Genomic DNA, 15,953 nt, shown 5'->3' on the forward strand with positions numbered 1-15,953 from the left:
GGAACAGTGCTCTGGTTGCGTCTGGAGGGTCTGAAGGGCCGGAGAGGTTGAATGAATGAGCCCATTCATTATTTATTCACTCATTTAAATTCCATCTCTGATTTATTTATATAAATGATGTATTTAAAAAAAAATTTTCCAGCCCTCAATACCGTGCCAGATATTTGATGTGGCCTTCTGGCCAAAAAGTTTGGAGACCCCTGTCCTAAGGCGTCCTTTGCACTGGAGACGTCTTTCTCCTATTGAAGGCTTCTTATGGAAACCTCAGGAACAATCCTAGCCAGGGGAAACACCAGCATACTGCCACACACACCAGCACACAGGCAGCCCCACCAGTGCAGAAGCCTGACAGGTGCTGCACTGACACAAGCACAGCAGTACACCAGAAAGCCATGCCCCACCACCAGCAGGTTGAAGAAAGTCCCTGGCCACAACCTCACCAGCAGAGAGGTTGAAAAAGGGGGGAGGGAAGCAAGGTGGGATAGATAAAGTCAGGAGACACCAGATCCCAAAATCCCTTCCTGAGCTGTACATGCCCCCAGTGGCTCCAAAGCTGGCAACGTAGCTTGTGTAGCTCATAGGAGTCCCATGAAGTAGCTGGTATAGCCCTGCACAGGAGTCATGCCATGCGGGTAAGTCTTTCAGAGGTCTGTTACCCTGCACATGCCCGATCTTGTCTGATCTCGGAAGCTAAGCAGGCTCAGGCCTGGTTAGTACTTGGATGGGAGACCGCCTGGGAATTCCGGCTGCTGTAAGCTTATACCATAGTCTTTCGAGACTGAAGGTGGCCAACCATCTCACCCCCCACACACACACACAGTTAACCTCTCCAACATGATGGCACATTGGAATCAGCAGACAAAGCGCACTCAGCCCTGAGCAATCAGCACAGCGGCCGCATAGCATCAGGCTGTAAGGTACCCTATGCCTATGTTTGCAGCAGGACCCTATCACCCCTAGTTGGGGCGCCTTCTCCCTGATGTGCCAGCAAGACACAAGGCCTGGAGAGGTTAATCAAAGAGCTATTTAGGACTGAAGCATGCTGGGCAAATGTCTAGATCTCCGTCTACCATTGTGTGATCCTTAGAGGAAGGTCAGAGTACAAATGTACGCACATAGGAAAACTAAAATATTCAAGCATTCAGCTAGCTAGCTTGCAAGAAAAGAGTAATACAGTGGAAACTGGTTATTTCTCAGGTACTTTGAGTGGACTGGAAACAGGTTTGTTTCATGTCAGCTCTGAGCTGGAAAACATGCGCTAGATCTACAGGTAGAGCCTCATTATTCGTGTGGGTTCCATTCCAAGCACTTAAGTGGATGGCAAAAAAACGCACTATAGCAAATCAATTTTTTAAAAAATTAAAAAAACTTTTTGTTCAGGTGATTTAAAAACAGCCTTGCTGACCTTTGTGATGTAAGATCATTAAGAAGACAATCCATCAATCAGTCCTCCAATTCACTCAGCCCCTCCCTTCACCGATGCAAAGTGATCACCTTACTTTCATGTGCTCAGGGGGAAGGAAGGGGTCACCTGGAGAGAGAAGGATTGATGGATTGTCTATATCATTTCCCTAAATATTTTCCTAAATTATTTATTTCCCTAAATGCAGTCACACACTCTTCTCTCATAGGGAAGGGAGAGATGGAGAGGGAGTTTGGCGTGAAGGAGAGAGGACTGCTCTTCTTGTTCCTCTTCTCACTCCATCTCCTTCTTGGTTTTCAAATCCAGGCAGTGGGAAGAGAAAAAGGTTTAGTAAAGGTTTTTTAGCAATTGCCTTGGGCAGCAAATTGGTGGGCAGAACCCAACAAATGGAGTTGGGTTCCCCCCCCCCACAGGGTGACCAGGTATCTTCTTTTTCCAGGACATATCCTCGTTTTCAGCCTCGTGTCCTGGAAAAGAACTTTAATGTCCTCCTTTTCCCTGTGAGTGGGCCCCTGCAGGCAGCACAGAACTGTCTTGTAATTAATGTTAAATGTAATAAATTATAAGTAATAGAGTTTTGAATTTAAGAAGTAATATTGTTTTATGATTGTGCCCTAAGTGTTTAAATTAACCACATGAAATCAATATATGATTCATAGCTTTTATTGTGTCATGTCCTACATTTTTCTTGGAATTCCTACATTTGGGGGTGCCTGATCCTCTTTTTGCCGTTATGACATCTGGTCACCCTCCCCCGTCCACCAGTCTGCTGCCTGAGGAATTCATCTCACCTGGCCTCATGGATGTTGCCCTGCCTAGGACGGCATCAGCCTCTGAGACATTTTGCTTCTGGATACCTTAGCAGTGGACCTTTGCTTTCCTGACAGGTTGAGACATTGCTGGAACACTTCGTTGAAAAGAGTAAAACACAAAGGAAGGGTGAAAGCAACATGGCGTTATTAGCTTTTGCTGTGCTCGCTGGTGAGAACGTTGTCAAAGTGGTAAACTTTCTCCTCCAGAATCCTTTGTGGTATCTATTTATTTAAAGCATTTCTCCCTCTCTGTTAGTATTTATAAAAAACAACCAAAGCAGCTATAGGGGATTTCAGCTTGTACTGCCTTGGATGGCCCATTGGGGATCTATGGGGCTTACAGTAGTGCCTAAGGGCCCAATCCTATCCAACTTTCCAGCACTGGTGTAGCCAAAATGCAGCCCCAAGGTAAGGGAACAAATGTTCCCATACCTTGAGGAGGCCTTTGTGACTGCCTCCCCACCACAGCATGCAGCGCATGCCCTGTTTGCACGGCTGCACCAGTACTGGAAAGTTGGATAGGATTGGACCCTAAGTATCATGTCTCTGCACCCAGGACAAACTTAAAGCAGGGTTCCCCACCACCCTCTCTGCCTGCCTACCAGAATGAAGAATACTCTCTGTTCTGGAGCATCTCTACGGGTGTCCGGTCACATCTAGTTCATGGTTTAGCTTCCTAATATTTCAAACTTGATTTGTATTAGGAGCCAGAAATTGTAGCCTTGTATGCACACAGACCAGCGTTCCTCAATGTTCATCCCACACTGTACCACTTTGCATGATCCACCTATTGGAAGTACCAGCAGAAGTGATTGCCAGTTACTTCTGGGTTGAGAGGCCAGATGCCACATGACAAACACCAATCAGGAAGAGGCTCAGGGTGAACAGGAGGGCTTTTTAGAGTAGGTGAAAAGCCTGCTGCTCACGGAGCCAAGCCTCCTACTGAAGTTGGTCACATCAGTTCATTTGTCTTGCTGCCAGAAGCAGATGCCTGGGGGTCCCACAAGTACCATCAGACACAACCTCAAGTATCGCTGGTGGTGCACATAGCATTGGTTGAGAAACACGGACATAGGGCGCAATCCTCACCTCTTATGTCAGTACTTTCCAGCACTGGCATAGCAGTGCCAATGGAACATGGAACATGTGCTGCAACCTGCAGTTGGGTGTCACTCATGGAGGCCTCCTCAAAGTAAGGGAATGTTTGTTCCCTTACCTCGGAGCTACATGGCCCTTAGTGCTGGAAAGCACTGACATAAGGGGTTAGGATTGCACCCATAGGCTCATTATGTATGTGCATGCTTCTGTGCCTGGCTGAGATGTAGTGGCAGTTTTGTGGGCACTGGAGACCTGTACAGACATTTTATTTTATTTTTATTGCTTAAACAGAACCCCCCCAAAAATAGCATTACATGGATACATGCTTATGAGTTACATACTTAAAAAAAGGGGGGGGGGAAATGTATATTTAAACACACACACATATACAAAGTATCTGCATATCAACACTTCATGCAGCTTAGGTTATTATAGCAAGTAATGGCCTCCAGATATCCTCAAATATATACAGTGGCGTAGCTAGGTCACTTGACACCTGGGGCCCATAATTTTTTGTCTCCTCATGCAACATAATTATTTAATTATTAATTAATCATATTAATTCATTCACATTTTTATACCACCCTTCCTCTAAGCAGCTCAGGATGGTGTGTGTGGTTCCTCCCTTTATTTTGTCCTCACAACATCCCTGTGAGGTAGGTGAGACTGAGAGATAGTAATAGTCATGACATGAAGTGAATAATAATAATGGCCAGAAAATTAATGCAGTGAATATTTCCCCGCAATCAATGGATGAAATTCTGCATCAAATGATCTCATGATGGTATTATTCGTAACATGATGGCATTATTCCTAAAAGCCACGCTTTCCAGAATTTTGGTCACTAGCGTGTCAACCCCACCCCAGATGTCTCATTGGCCTGTTTTGAATTAAGGCAGTGGTTCTCTCATGTTTAACACTGTGACCCACTTTTTAGAATGACAATGTCTGGGACCCACCAGAAGTGATGTCAGGAAAAATTCCTGGCCCTGATCAGTAAGTTGATGTAAAAATTGCCCTATCAGTCCAGCTACTCCATCAAAAAGATTCCCTGTTAATCTTTAAAGTTGGATTCACTGTGCAGGCATAACTCATTGACTGCCATATGTTCTGCGTCATGTATGGGAAAGCCCCTAGCCCCTAGCTCAATGATAAGGCACGCGCTTTGTACATAGAATGACTTGGGTTAAATCCCTGGCATCTGCTGGTAGGGCTGGAAACTGCAATTGACCCGTCTCGGAAATGCTGAAGAACCATCGCCAGTCAGAATAGGCAATGCTAAGTGAGATGGTATCAGGCAGTTTTGCACTCTCTCTGGGATTCCAGTGTTCATGATTATTACAGTTCTTCTTGCTGAGTTACTGCTCCCTGTGGGTACATCTGACATGTAGGAATGCCAGAAGAAAGTAAGGAATCCTGGGGCTTGTAGTTTGCCAAAGAGCATGCTACATAGGGCGGCACCAAGGCTGACTCCAGGTTGGAGGGGGCCATCAGTAAGGTAGGCAGATGTTGCCACGCCTGGTCCAAGGGACCTAACTGTCTGTTTTTCAATTCACAGCGCTTGTCAGGAGCACTGGCCGGTGGTGTTTGCCTGTGCCGATACAACCCTGCTCCTTGAAGCCCTGCTGTATGAGATGCGGGGAAAGCCAGAAGAGCAGACAAGTGTGGTAAGAGTTGTGCTGTGGAACTGTGTCACGATTCCCTTCTCCCGGTAGCGTATGAGTATATCCTGCAGCTGCATGCAAGGAGAGAGAAGCCACGGGAGTTGGTACTGAGGGCAAAATCTACACACCAAAATTCACCCTGGAGAATATCAACTTCTTCAATATCAATGAATGTTAATATCCACAACAATCAAGAATATTATTTCAGGGTTTGAACCACAAGTGTGAAAGACTGTCCCTCGTGCATGATGTGCTCTCCTTTTGTCAGGAAGGAAGGAGAGAATTGATTTCTGTTGGAGGGACTGCTCTTAATGTGGTATACTCTAGCACAGGGATTTTCAACCAGTGTGCCATGGCACATTGGTGTGCTGCCAGTGGTTCACAGGGGTGCTGCAGGAGTTTGGGAGAGGGTCATTTATCAGTAGGGCCTTTGGGGTGTGCAAGCCCCGCACTTGTAGTGCAATGTGCCTTGTTAATTGTCCAAAACTGATGGTGCGCCTTGACAATTTGAGCACCTTGTCAGTGTACCATGAAATGAAAAGGGTTGAAAATCTCTGCTGTTGCTGACATCTTTGCAATGTAGCTCTCCATCCAATGCTGGGTTGTTGGCAGAGACCAAACCCCAAAAGATGCATTTTGCAGGAAAGCCGAGATAGGCAGCTTTGTATGAGACTTGAGTTCAAGAGTCAGACATCAGTTAATTTAAGGAACATGCATGTGAGTTTGAGAGGATGGAAGTGAATCCCATAGCTAGTCTGTCTAGCTCCATGGCTTCTTTTCAGGGGAAGAGGGAGCAGGAAGGAAGTAAAGCCTGAGGATTGTCCTCTAGGTATGCTTTACCGGAGGATAGAAAAGATAGAGAGAACACCTTATCCCACTACCATTATCCGCCTAGCCTTATGACCTCCCCGCTGGTACAGTTACAAGAGTACCACTTTGTTGCAAACTCCAATATGGGAGACCTGCCAAGAGACAATATGAAGTGCTCACTGGAAGTGAGAGATTTTTGAACTGTGGCTGAGTGAGAGACAAACCCATCTGACCCCATGGGGATGCCCTTTTCTTCAAGTCCTAGTGAAATGAATGGAGGCTGTGAAAGAAAAAGATGCAGGATCCATTCCTATCACTGGGGATTGTGCAGGAAACCTTCTGCCCAGCTGAGTTCATGAACAGGACGGGGGTCATTTGTATTTTTCACTCTCGGTCAGGATTGGGCCAACCCTGCCTCAGCTGGAGTTCGGGTTGGTGAGGAAGTGAGGGGAAGGGGGTGGAGGACGAGCCCAGTCCCCGGCAGGTACCAGGCAGATTGCAGTGGAGGACTCCCCCTGCAGCTGAGAGAGATGAGCAGGTGCATACACACAGGATCTCACCCTCTGCTGCATGGCATTCTGGTCCGGGACAAAGAAGAAGCGGTAAAAGCACCGGGCATCTCTTTTTCCTTTTCTCCTAGCAACATGCCACCCAAGCCATGAGGAGCTTTCTCTGTGCTGCTGCCAACAAAAGAAGGGTGAGAGAGCAGTTTCCCAAGTTGCTTATGACATTGCTGGGGCAAATCTCGGTCTCCTTGAAGGATGGCAACAATGTGAGGTAAGTTGTCTCTGCAAGAGATCTTTTGGGTTTTGGTGCTAGCTTTTGGATTGACCATGCCAGGTATTGAATCTGGAACACGGTGCTTGCAAGGCATGGAGGATACATCTCAGCCATGGCCACTTGCCCAGCATGTGGCCCTTTTTTCCTCTTGGACCACAGTGGCCAAACTCACTACTGCCACACACAGGAAAAGCAGTTCCTGTTTGGACTACATCTTTCCGTTCCACCCAGGCGCCATGTGTAATCCTCCATGATTGGGGGACGCTCTGGGCAGTCACATCTGCTGCCTGGCGTCCCAGAAGGCCACGTGACAGGACATTCAGGCACATGCGACTGCCCAGAGCATCTCTGTCTCCTGATCGTGGAGGACCACATGCAGCGCCCAGGCTAAACGGTAAGATCTGCTCACCGGGCGCACAGATTTGTTGGGATCCCAGATTTGGCACCCAGGCCGGGGTTCCCTTGGACATGCGCTCATCTGGGATATTGACCTGACAATCTCACACTCTCAAAATAAGAAGAAGATTACTCCTGAGCCAGTAACTTGTTCCATTTCTGACTTAAATGAAACTCTTGGATTCTATAGAAGTGGGACCCTTAGTCACACTCCTGGTGTATCTGTGGCAGTGACCCTCCTGGTCTTACTTCTTTTATCTTGCTTGCAGAGAGCCCCTGAAAACACTCCAGCTTCTATGTAAGATCATGAGAACCGTGACAGAGGAAACCAAGTGCTGGGATCAGCTGAGCAGTCCTCAATGTTTTAGTGAGGGATTGTCCAGCTTAGTAAGGTAGGAGGAAGACTGCTGGGTTTCTCAAGGAGTGTCAGATAGCTGAAGTTGTGGGATGTGAATGTGCATCATTTGTCTTCCACTGACATCTTTAGTGCCTCTTTTCCTTTTTCTTTCTTTTTTTTGCATGGTCCTGTTACCTATTCCAGGATTCTCCTCTCCAGCTCACACTCCTTGGTCCCTGGCATCATTGAGTTCCTTCTGGACATCTTTGGGGCTGAAGAGCATGCATGGCTCTATGAAACAGCAGTGATGCTCTACCAGAAGGTGAGGGGTACTGCAGTAGTTCAGAGGCTTCATTAGTGGCGATGCACCCTGCAGCCTTTCCCTGGATAGGATTACGCAAGTGGTTCACAAACTGTGAGTTGTGGCTTCCCAGAGAGCCATGGAAATCAGCTAGGGGAGCCACAGAATCCTTGTGAAAAACCTGCCTGCATTGGATTGTAGCCCCTAATGGAGAGCCACGGCCAATGGCAAAGTAGATCAAGAGAGCCACCAGTCGAAAAAGTTTGGGAACCACTGGATTAGGCCATGTAACTGCTATGGAAACCAATGGTCCTAAAGATTGGTTGGCATGTGGATGGCAAATTATGGGCACCATTACAGGGCATCAAATGATCAGTTAGAGTCTACTTGTGTTTACAGAGGAGTGTGTGAATTTTATACCCTCTGGGCTGGTTTTGCCCTGAATCTCTGACCTCAAGGTCAGGGAGACAAGGCATGTGAATGACTTGGAATTCACTCTTTGAGTCTTTGCTTCAGCTTGCAGAAGAGACTGTGATAGATGTTTCTGGGTGTCTCCAGGCAACTCTATGCTCTAAACTTCTATCCATTTCCTGTTCAGTTCAACTGATGCAGTTCCTTCCAGCAAATCTTGAGAATTGTGATGGCACTGCCAATGCAAGAGTTTTCTGGCTCCGCTCACAGAAATAAAGTTCCCAGGATGCTCTGAGGAGAGGAAATGGCTTTTCACCAAATTTAAACCAGTGATATAGCTGTGCCCTCTGCATCTGTATGTGGTGGATAAAGCCATGAACACTCATCTGCAAAGAGCTCAACAAGGTGAACCAAAGTGTTCACCCCAATTAATTTGCTTCTGTTGTCCTTCTTGGGCTTTCAGTTGCTCCTGAACCGTGTGAAGGAGCTTGGAAACATCATGTCAAAAGACTCTCTCCTTCAGTGGCTGGATCATGGGAAACTTGGGGTTCGGAAGCTCAGCCTCAGAGGACTTTCTTCCCTGATATTTGAATCTGATTTGGTAAGTCATCCTCGAAAGACAGGGATAATAAAAATGTAACTCCTCAGATAGTTGGCCGGCACATGCACAGATTCCATTAATGCATACCCACAGGGACTTTGACAGAAGATTGCTGGGATGGGTGTACTCCTCTCTGCACCTATCAGGTGGCGGGAACTCTGTAATACGAGAAGCTGCACCCATGACAGCTCAGTTCCTCTTTATATGTGCATTTGCTTATGTTCGAGGGGCAGAAATGCTACCTACTTCTAGTTATCTGACTCTGTTCTCATTACCTGTGAATATTGTGCTGGTGCACTGGGATCTCTCCAGACTGGCAGAATGGGCAGCAAAATGGCAGATGCGCTTCAATGTCAGTAAGTGTAAAGTCATGCACATTGGGGCAAAAAATCAAAACTTTAGATATAGGCTGATGGGTTCTGAGCTGTCTGTGACAGATCAGGAGAGAGATCTTGGGGTGGTGGCGGACAGGTCGATGAAAGTGTCGACCCAATGTGCGGCGGCAGTGAAGAAGGCCAATTCTATGCTTGGGATCATTAGGAAGGGTATTGAGAACAAAACAGCTAGTATTATAATGCCGTTGTACAAATCTATGGTAAGGCCACACCTGGAGTATTGTGTCCAGTTCTGGTCGCCGCATCTCAAAAAAGACATAGTGGAAATGGAAAAGGTGCAAAAGAGAGCGACTAAGATGATTACGGGGCTGGGGCACCTTCCTTATGAGGAAAGGCTACGGCGTTTAGGCCTCTTCAGCCTAGAAAAGAGACGCTTGAGGGGGGCATGATTGAGACATACAAAATTATGCAGGGGATGGACAGAGTGGATGGGGAGATGCTCTTTACGCTCTCACATAATACCAGAACCAGGGGACATCCACTAAAATTGAGTGTTGGGCGGGTTAGGACAGACAAAAGAAAATATTTCTTTACTCAGTGTGTGGTCGGTCTGTGGAACTCCTTGTCACAGGATGTGGTGCTGGCGTCTAGCCTAGACGCCTTTAAAAGGGGATTGGACAAGTTTCTGGAGGAAAAATCCATTATGGGATACAAGCCATGATGAGTATGCGCAACCTCCTGATTTTAGAAATGGGTTATGTCAGAAGGCCAGATGCAAGGGAGGGCACCAGGATGAGGACTCTTGTTATTTGGTGTGCTCCCTGGGGCATTTGGTGGGCCGCTGTGAGATACAGGAAGCTGGACTAGATGGGCCTATGGCCTGATCCAGTGGGGCTGTTCTTATGTTCTTATGTTCTTTGTAACTCCTTACCACAGGATGTTGTGAAGTATCTGAGAAATAACCAGTTTCAAGGGAGATCAAAGGCCATCACTAACTGCTAGGCTTTGAGTCCTTTTAACTCTTCTCTTTCATCAAAATTTACATTTAAATACACATTTTTTTAGGAGGAGGGGAACAAAAACAGTGCACAATTATTGTGTACCTTGGTACCTGTTGATTTTGTTTTGCCTTTCTGTTGACCTTCTTGGGGGGGTTGTTTAAACTTCATGTTTTATTTATTGTATTTTGATATATTTTTAAGTTCATTGTAATTTGTTTTTTTCTGGAATTTTAATTTGTGATTGTGACCCCCCCCCCCTGGACTTCCTGTTGTTCTGGAGAAGGGCAGGATATAAATCTATTGAAAAAATAAATAAAAATTGCGTGAAGCTGTCTTTTTCTGCCCACTCATAAGGCACAGTTAGATAGAGAGGACAAAAAGCAGAGAGGGCAGTGGTGGCTTGGGATGGACTGAGAAAGTTGGAAAGAAAAGGGGATTTCCCGTGCATGAAGATAGGCACAAACAAATAAGAGAACAAAACAGACTTTGTAGTTAAAAGAAGAAAAAGGTCCAGCAGGCATCTCTGATTGACTGGCCTTCTCTCTCACCCATTCAGGGCTTCAAAATGAAACCCGTGATGTAACTGAGGAAGGCAGATTGGTTGGTGCTGCCACCAAGACCCTCTTACACCGGGTCTTCAGGGAGCACAGCAAAAAAGGTATCCAGGGCTTTATGTCCCACTGTGTCAGGAAATGTTTGGCGACAGGAAAGTACCCACCGGAATACTGCAGGGAAGAACTGGTGAGTACAGTATGTGCTTTGAACTCGCAATCAGTCAAATACCTACAGCATCATGACCATGGCTGATGTGGAAGTAACACTTCTTTGAAAAGAGTAAAACGCAAAGGATAGGTGAAAGCAACATGCCGTTCTTAGGTTTTGGCGTGCTCGCGAGTGAGAACGTTGTCAAAGTGGTGAACTTTCTCCTCCAGAATCCTTTCAGGTATTTATTTATTTAAAGCATTTCTCCCTCACTGTTAGTATTTATAAAAAAAGTACCCAAAGCAGCTATAGGGGATTTCAGCTTGTACTGCCTTGGATGGCCCATTGGGGATCTATGCGGCTTACAGTAGTGCCTAAGGGCCCAATCCTATCCAACTTTCCAGCACTGGTGTAGCCACAATGCAGCCCCAAGGTAGGGGAACAAATGTTTGGAGGGGGTGTTTAAACTTCATGTTTTATTTATTGTATTTTGATATACTTTTAAGTTCATTGTAATTTGTTTTTTTCTGGAATTTTAATTTGTGATTGTGACCCACCCTGGACTTCCTGTTGTTCTGGAGAAGGGCAGGATATAAATCTATTGAAAAAATAAATAAAAATTGCGTGAAGCTGTCTTTTTCTGCCCACTCATAAGGCACAGTTAGATAGAGAGGACAAAAAGCAGAGAGGGCAGTGGTGGCTTGGGATGGACTGAGGAAGTTGGAAAGAAAAGGGGATTTCCCGTGCATGGAGATAGGCACAAACAAATAAGAGAACAAAACAGACTTTGTAGTTAAAAGAAGAAAAAGGTCCAGCAGGCATCTCTGATTGATTGGCTTTCTCTCTCACCCATTCAGGGCTTCAAAATGAAACCAGTGAGGAAGGCAGAACTGAGGAAGGCAAATTGGTTGGTGGTGCCACCAAGACCCTCTTACACCAGGTCTTCAGCGAGCACAGCAAAAAAGGCTTCCAGGGACTTATGTCCCACTGTGCCAGGCTGTGTTCGCCAACAGGAAAGCACCCACCGGAATACTGCAGGGAAGAACTGGTGAGTACAGTATGTGCTTTGAACTCGCAATCAGTCAAATACCTGCAGAATCGTGACCATGGCTGATGTGGAAGTATAAACCAGATTTAGGCCCTGGGATTCAGCAGTGTCGGAATGAGTGTTCTGGTGTCACTAGGTGCTTTCTGTCTGTCACAGAAGGTGGCACGCCCTGGTCCCTGCAAGCAGCTGGCTCCGCACACCTGCCTGCACCCAGTGGCGTAGCTGGAGGGGGGCAGAGCACTCAGCTGGCAGGGAGCCTCAGCGTGGAGGGCAAGTGGCCCCTCCCTTCGGAGCCATTCCCATATGGTTCCGTTTTGCTCCCCCTGCCGGGAATGGCTCTGAAGGGATCGACTACTTGCCCCCCGCCAGACTGGCTGCACCATCCCCCTCCAGCTACGCCACTGCCTCCACCAGTCACCTACGGGCACTTGTTCAAGTGGTGGGTGGCAGGTGGGTGGAATGAGGCAGCAACAAGGCAGGAAGGAGGGTGGATTGGGACCAGGAAGGGGGGCAGGTTTGACAGTGGAGGTGTCTGCCAAATCCTACCCCCCTTCCCAGCCTCAATCCCCCAACCCAGGTTCATGCAGACTTATGCCAGCTATGGAGCTGGCGCAGGTCTGAGTAGACTCCTTGTCAGGGCACGGGCTTGTTGCCTGGGGCAAGGGAATCTGTGTTCTCTTACTCCCCAGGAGGCACCACATTGGGGCAGCTGCATTGCTGCACAGGGAGTTTGAAAGGATTGGGCTGCTAGGCTACTATTGGGAAGCCATCTACGCTGTGATGCAGTTCCTCCCAGGCAAGGTCACCTGGAATCCACATTGTTGACCTTGCAGCACTAGGTAACTACTCTTGTTTAAATTTCCCCAGGTGTTTAACTTTTGTTTAGATTGTGATTATGCTTGCAGTAACACCTGTGTGTGTATCTTTTTGTTGCTCTATTACAACCCTTTTCAGATCTTCCCTGTCACTGGATCCAAACAGAAACGCAGCTGTCCTTCAAGAACCTCCTCAGTCCCATCTTTGCTTTGCATTCTTCAAGCAGTGAGTTAGAACATTTCGAAAAGCATACTTTGAGTGGAACGGAATGGATACATGTCATTGTTGTTTCACATATCCCATACAGATTGGTCTTGCCACTCTTTGGATTCTCCTGCGCTCTTGGGTCTCTGCTCTTCATGCCAAGAATTTGGGGTGTCCTTCTGAACTCTGCTCACTGCAAATCTTTTGCAGCGTGTTTTGTTCATTAACTCAGAAAAGCTCTCTGTAAGATTTTTCTGATAGGAGGAAAAAGAATAGAAGCCATTGGGAGACACTGGTTCTCAAAACTTGAGTTCAACGTGGCAAAGATGTCTTGCTGTTTTTTATCTTCTTGTCGCTCAGCTGTTGTTGTGATAGTAATGCAGTTGCTGTCTAAAGCAGTTTGGGATTGCCCTGCAAAGTGCAAAGCTCCAGCAGTTTGCAAGGTAGCTGCCAACTGCCCTGCAAAGAACGGAGCTCTTGCAGTTTGCAAGGTAGCTGCCAACTGCCCTGCAAAGAGTGGAGCTCCTGCAGCTTTGCAAGGAAGCTGCTAACTGCCCTGCAAAGAGCGAAGGTCCCACAGTTTGCAAGGTAGCTGCTAACTGCCCTGCAAAGAGCGAAGGTCCTGCAGTTTGCAAGGTAGCTGCTAACTGCCCTGCAAAGAGCGAAGGTCCCGCAGTTTGCAAGGTAGCTGCTAACTGCCCTGCAAAGAGCGAAGGTCCCGCAGTTTGCAAGGTAGCTGCTAACTGCCCTGCAAAGAGCGAAGGTCCCGCAGTTTGCAAGGTAGCTGCTAACTGTCCTGCAAGGAGGTGGGTGTTTTATTAAAAATTTAAATTTAACACTTTTAAATGAATGGAGACCCACCTGATATTGGCCAATAACACACCTAATGGGTCCCAACCCACAGGGGAGGGGGCACTAAAATTTTAGGTTGCCCTGGGTGACAGATGCCATAGGTATGCCACTGGGGCAGCACTTCTCATTAGAACATAAGAACAGCCCTGCTGGATCAGGCCCAGGGCCAATCCGATCTAGCTTCTTGTATCTCACAGCGGCCCACAAGATACCTTGGGGATCACACAAGACCACAAGATTGCATCTTGCTGCCACTTCCCTGTGTCTAGCATTCTGTTTATGCTCACCCCCCCCTCCCCGACATCTTGAAGTTCTCAAGTCTGTTTCGTTCCCAAAAGGTGTCTCAAGATGGTCTTCCAGCACATGCGTGGAGTCTTTGAGAGCCCCAGAGCTCTGGGATATGCACAGAGTGGCAAAGCACAGAGCCCAACACTGACTATTGGTGAAGAGCTCGAACAGGAGGAGAATGAGGAAGGAGAGCTACAATGGAAGGCAGGAAGGCAGATGAGTAAACCAGCTGGGGGCAGATGGCAGCCACTTAATGGTGTGATTGCGGAGCTCATGAAGGGATCACAGGGAGAACCAGTGTGCCTAGGAACACACTTTAGGAAACACCATAGTGGAATCATGGAGGTGAAGAAAGAAGGACCAAGGAAAAGCAGACTATGATTACATAAATGGCAGGTTTTGGTAGCCAGTGTGGGAGGGATGTTTTGAAGGGGAACCAAAGACAAACTTCTCACACCTCCTGGAGAAACATTATGACACTCACCAAGCTGAATGGTCCTAGGTCATGGCTGCCAGGCACTGCAGTCTCTTGATGTCGCAAAGGGCTGGTGGTTGACTTATCAAGTCCTATGAGCTTGGGGCTTTGGGCTCCTAGGCAGGAGGAGACTTTTTGGCACTGGTTATCTATATACATAGAGTTTCTTTTGTGGAAGCTCTTGGCCATTAACATTTCTGAATAGCTTTAGTTTTGCTGCATACACTGTTTTTTTTTGTTTTGTTTGTTTTTTGCTGCATTCATCATACACTGGATACATCCATCTTTGTTGTGTTTGTTTATTGCTCTGGAAACTCATATGTTAGGCTGTAGCATTCCAGGGCATTTTCTTTCTTTCTTTTTTTGTAGCCCTAATTTGTTGCATCAGTTTTTTCATAGGGTTTGTTGGGGTGAGCCTCCTTTGTGTGCTTGAAACATGGCGTCTCCAGAACCCGATGAGGTAAGTGGATTTTTGATTCTCCCAAGGTGCCTTCTAGATGTGGTTCTAGATGTGGAGGTCTGGTTCAGTTGGTAGAGTTGCCGCCTTGTATGCCTGAAGATCTGAGGCTGCCAGTTCGAAACAACCGGAAGTACCAGAGAACATAAGAACATAAGAACAGCCCCACTGGATCAGGCCATAGGCCCATCTAGTCCAGCTTCCTGTATCTCACAGCGGCCCACCAAATGCCCCAGGGAGCACACCAGATAACAAGAGACCTCATCCTGGTGCTCTCCCCTACATCTGGCATTCTGACTTAACCCATTCCTAAAATCAGGAGGTTGCGCATACACATCATGGCTTGTACCCCATAATGGATTTTTCCTCCAGAAACTCGTCCAATCCCCTTTTAAAGGCGTCTAGGCTAGACGCCAGCACCACATCCTGTGGCAAGGAGTTCCACAGACCGACCACGCGCTGAGTAAAGAAATATTTTCTTTTGTCTGTCCTAACCCGCCCAACACTCAATTTTAGTGGATGTCCCCTGGTTCTGGTATTATGTGAGAGTGTAAAGAGCATCTCCCTATTCACTCTGTCCATCCCCTGCATAATTTGGTATGTCTCAATCATGTCCCCCCTCAAGCGTCTCTTTTCTAGGCTGAAGAGGCCCAAACGCCGTAGCCTTTCCTCATAAGGAAGGTGCCCCAGCCCCGTAATCATCTTAGTCGCTCTCTTTTGCACCTTTTCCATTTCCACTATGTCTTTTTTGAGATGCGGCGACCAGAACTGGACACAATATTCCAGGTGTGGCCTTACCATCGATTTGTACAACGGCATTATAATACTAACCGTTTTGTTCTCAATACCCTTCCTAATGATCCCAAGCATAGAATTGGCCTTCTTCACTGCCACCGCACATTGGGTCGACACTTTCATCGACCTGTCCACCACCACCCCAAGATCTCTCTCCTGATCTGTCACAGACAGCTCAGAACCCATCAGCCTATATCTAAAGTTTTGATTTTTTGCCCCAATGTGCATGATTTTACACTTACTGACATTGAAGCGCATCTGCCATTTTGCTGCCCATTCTGCCAGTCTGGAGAGATCCTTCTGGAGCTCCTCACAATCACTTCTGGTCTTTACCACTCGGAAAAGTT

Source organism: Tiliqua scincoides, chromosome 10, assembly GCF_035046505.1.
Source record: "Tiliqua scincoides isolate rTilSci1 chromosome 10, rTilSci1.hap2, whole genome shotgun sequence".
Classification (NCBI taxonomy): Eukaryota; Metazoa; Chordata; class Lepidosauria; order Squamata; family Scincidae; genus Tiliqua; species Tiliqua scincoides.